The sequence below is a fragment of the Petaurus breviceps genome, unplaced genomic scaffold, assembly GCF_028583685.1.
Source record: "Petaurus breviceps papuanus isolate PSGF00001 unplaced genomic scaffold, PetGlider_PUasm1.0 90330, whole genome shotgun sequence".
Taxonomy (NCBI): Eukaryota; Metazoa; Chordata; class Mammalia; order Diprotodontia; family Petauridae; genus Petaurus; species Petaurus breviceps.
In genome coordinates, this window is record NW_027187219.1 from 418074 (window position 1) to 423050 (window position 4977).

The 4977-nt window shown below is 36.6% G+C and overlaps 1 pseudogene; it reads right to left on the minus strand.

Moving 5' to 3' along the window:
• Positions 1 to 3550: 3550 nt before the first annotated feature.
• LOC138177027 (olfactory receptor 5B2-like) lies at positions 3551 to 4499 on the minus strand (annotated as a pseudogene).
• Positions 4500 to 4977: the final 478 nt, after the last annotated feature.

A 4977-nucleotide genomic window follows, 5' to 3' on the forward strand; every position in this document is an offset into this window, starting at 1 on the left:
TTATTTCTGGGTGTGGTGCTAAGTATTTGAGCCCGGATTTGATAATCATCCCGACACTGGAGCCGGTGCTCTTACTTGCTGAGCCACCTGGCCACCCCTATCATTCACTTTTTAAAAACATTTGAATTCCAAATTTTCTCCCTCCCTCCCTCATCATCCACCCTCTCTAAGAAAGTAAGAATTTTAAATACACTATATATGTGCAACCATGTAAAACACATTTCCATATTAATAATGCTCTGAATGAAGAAACAGAACACAAGGAAAAATACATTAAAAAGACAATGAAAGTGAAAATAATGTGCTTCGATGTACATTCAGACTCCATCAGTTCTTTCTCTGGACCTCTCTGACATTTTGCAGTGAGTGCTTTGGAATTATCTTGAATAATTGCTGAGAAGAGTAAGCTATTCAAAGTAGATCATCATACAATATTTCTGTTATTGTATACAATTTTCTCGTTCTGCTCATTTCACTTTATTTTACTTCACATAACTCTTTCAGATTTTTCTGAGAGCATATTGCTCATCATTTTGTATAACACATTATTAGTTCATCACAATCATATACAACAAGTTATGCAAACATTCCCAATTGATAGATATCCCCTCAATTTCTAATTCTTTGCCATCACTAAAAGAGCTGCTATAAATATTAAGACTTGAGATGTCACCACTGCCCCACTACACTCCCCTTTTACCCAAGTGAGACAGACCTTTCCTGTAATCCTTTTAAGTTATCTTGGGCTAGAACACTTTTACCCTGTCTTTTGTGAGTTCTTGTGCTAAAGAATTTGTTTTGAGACATGATTTAAAGTTCTTTCAGGAGAAATTTGGGAGAACTCAGGACATTTCCTGCTTATTCTCCACCATCTTGACTCCTCTCCATCTTCTTCCAATGTTCTTATCTGATCCCCACCACTATTGTCTTTGAAAAAACAATACCCCTATTTGGATATCCCTATTATTCCACTCTTCATATCCAAGACTTCCCCAGAACAAATCATTCTTCTCTGACCACCACACCTCTCAAGGGGATTTCTTCCCTCTACAATTACACTCAAATAGCACTTTATATTTCTGAAGGACTTAACTTATGCCTCCTCATTAGATCTGAACAGCAGCCATATAAGACAGATGTTCTTATTGTTCCCATATTACAAATGAACAAACTGAGACTAAGTAAGTTTAAGTGACTTGACCAGGGTCACACAGTTAGTTAATGACTATTGTAGCATTCAAACTTGAGTCTCCTTCACTTCATTTCCAGATCTCTATCTTTTATATGACTGAGCTGCTTATTGAATCATAACTTCTTTGAAAATAAGGGCTGTGTTGCTTTTGTATTTGTTTTCCTGCCACTAAGCACAGTGTTTAGTACTTATTCATCTTCTTTTAAGCAAACATGGTAAGGGCTGGGAAATCAGAATAAAAAACCCATAGACATTGCCCTTCATGGAGTTTATTAAGAGATAAACACTAAGAAATATGTTGATCTCTTTAGGTTAATGCAAAAGGATATTAATATTTTTAAATATTCCTGCATATCCTAATCATTTCACATTCCATTTCAAACTTGTTGAGCTAGACTGCTTTACTTTCTTATGTTTTGCAATTCACATTCTCAGTGGCTTGAGAGGATTTAGAAAAATGAAGGGAACAACTTTCCTATGTCCCAATATGGCCCCAGGTATCTGCAAATAGTAGTGTTATGGTTAGACTCCTGTAATTCAACTAAATGGGAATGATATGGAGTGAGAGAAGGACTACCAAATACATACTAAAGTCCTTCTTGCCCCACTAAGATTTCTGGGCTCACATGGACCAAGTTTAATTCTAAAAAATAATCAGCAATAAATGATTTCTTTCTATCTTATTAGGTCATTACTGTTACAGTAAAAATGCAATGTCACAAAAAATAATGCAATAAAGAGAAAATGAGGCACAAAGATTTGAACACACATTTTTTAGCAAGGCCTGCAATAGCAAAGGAAAGGCATGCAAGAATCCTCATTATCTGAGGCTTCATCTGAAAGTTAGAGAAACCCTTTAATACAGTTGGTTACATAAGGTACCAGATGCAATCCAGTAATTTAGATTGAACTAAGGCTATTATTCAACAAATAAAGATTAATGATTGCCTTTGCTTGGCATATCTGAGAGCAGGAAGATCAATAACCCAAGCCAAAGGCAAAACACAGCATAGACTAATATCTTCTGGAAAGTAGGGTGGTTGACAAGCATCCTATGACCAGGTTGTCTAATCTCCCTGGAAGGTCAATAAAAGTTCACACATTTGAGTCTTTGTGGCTGGAATTTAGGTCACAGGAATGTGGAAATTAATATCTTACAAATTTTTACAATTCAGGGCTCTACAAGTCTACATTTGATATACATATATTGATTCTAGTATTCTCAAACAATATTTTATAAATAATAAAAATAAAAAGGGCTATCAATTTTCAATTCTACTTTACCCTGAAGAGTTGTTCCTAGAAAATTAACTTGTTTGCTAATCATATAGTATGTTTATGTTTCTCCAAGTGTGGTCAAGATGACTCTCCAGGTCTTATAACTCAAGTTACCAAGTAATATACAGCCTTCATTTCATCCCACAGAAAAAAACAAAAGATTCTTTTAAAAATATTTCACAAAACCCCTATTGAGACACACAAATACACAAAGCACCCAAGAATGTATTAGCTAGAATGCAATGGATATTGAGGTTGGCATCAGGATGCTACCCTGATGTTACAGTAAAATGCTCTCCTATAGTACCAAAGTTCTTTCAAGGCCGTAAGACTACACAGCGGTTTGTATTACTTCCTAAAGGCAGCTGTACTGCAGGAGTCTGCTTGAGAGAGCTCCACATGGCTCACAAGATCACTGAATTTCCAGTGGGAGTATCTGGACCATATAAATCACTAAATTTTACAATTAAGGACTTAATTTATGATTTTGATGTTGATCTAACTTTTAGGAAGTGATGCAGAACATGATAAGGCAGATTAAACTTAAAAAATATCAAGGAAATATATTTTTCCCCTAGACCTGAATCTTAAGCAATTCACAGCACACCTCTCAAACAGGGGATGCTGAATAAGCAATGCCATTAACATCAAAGCTACACTTTCCAAGAAACTCAATGGATTTCCTCTCCAAGTACTCATCTATTCAGAATTGATGGAGCTGATCTTCTTCTTTCTAGATGTATAACATCTAGAATCACTATATTGCCCTTAGATATATGTGTGTAGAAATAAACACATCATTTATTCCACATAGCAATCTTATAAGCTAGGGGATAGTATTAAGACATTTTAAAAATGAGTTAACAGGCTGAGACATTAAATGTTTTATCAATGTTTATTGAACATGAAAGTATCTGTGAGAGGATTTAAATTCATGTTAATCCTAATTTCAACTCTATGCTACTTTCTACTATGTAATGCTGACTCTGAAAAAATTTGAATAGGACTTCTCTCTGCATAATAAAAATATACTTATTTGGGGGCTGTATCCCAGAGTGAGGAAGGTATAGATTCAATTTTCTAAGGAAAAAGATGATGCAATTGAAGTTGTTGTCCCCTCACAGCTTTCTTGAAAGCATTCTTGACATCTTTGTTCCTCAGACTATAGACCAGAGGGTTCAACATGGGGATGACCATGGTGTAGAACACTGACACCATTTTGTCTGAATCCATTGAATGGCTTGAGCTGGGTTGAAAATACATGAACATGATTGTTCCATAAAATATGGACACAGCTGTGAGATGGGAAGCACAGGTGGAGAAAACTTTCTGGCGGCTTTCAGAGGAATGGATCTTCAGTATAGTGATGAAGATTAACAAGTAAGAAGCAAAGATGGCAAGAAATGGGGAAAAGATAGTGAATGATGCTAAAATAAAAGCTACTGACTGAATGAGGTGAATATCAGAGCAAGAGAGATCTAGGAGAGGAATAATGTCACAGAAAAAATGATGGACCTCATTGGATTTGCAGAAGGAAAGACTAAAAGTGTTTCCTATGAGTATGAAGGAGGCTACAAAGCCAGAGATATGAGCCACACTGGCCAGGCATGCACATATAGTTGATGTCATGTTTGTGGTGTAATGTAGAGGCCTGCAGATAGCTGCATGGCAATCATAGGCCATGGAGGCTAAGAGGAAACTTTCAGCAGTAGCAAAGGCCCCAACAAAGAACAGGTATGTAGCACATCCATTGTAGGAAATAACTTTGTCCCCTGTGAGGAGCCCTGCCATCACCTTGGGAGTAACAGCTGAAGAGAAGCCAAAATCCACCAGAGAGAGGTTACTGAGGAAAAAGTACATGGGGGTGTGGAGGTGGGAATCACAGAAGCTCACAGCTATTATCCCCAGGTTTCCTACCAGGGTGATGAGGTAGATGAAGGTGAACATGATGGAGAGGAACCTGAAGCTCTGGGGCTTCTGTTAATCCAATGAGGATGAACCCATTCACTTCAGATCTGTTGTCCATAGATAAGATTTAAAAGGGTTGTCATTTACCTGCAACAAAAGAGAAAAGTCCACTCTAAATGATGAATGACTCCCAGACATAAAATATGGTTAGAGACTCATCTTATGTGAGAGACAGAAATCAGAAATTAAGGAACAAAAACACAAAAGTTGGTTGTCATTGCTGTTACACAAGTTCTCCAAAATCCATTTATCCAGCTTTTCATAGAGTCCCTTGTCTATTACTTCCCTCTCTATTCTCTTTCTATTACAAACTTAACGGTCTCCAAAATAGTATTTCCAACTTCAGGAAAAGAAATGTTTTCCTACCTGTCAAAAATCAGCATAAGAAGGGGTGGTTATTGTTGCTTAAGGTTAGAGAACTAGCTTTTTTCTTATGAATATCCTTCACTCTGATAATGAGAGAAAGAAAGGAATAATGCTCAAGAGGGAGGACTTAAATAAGAGGGAAGTTAAAAGACAAAGAGAAGAGAGGGAAAAAA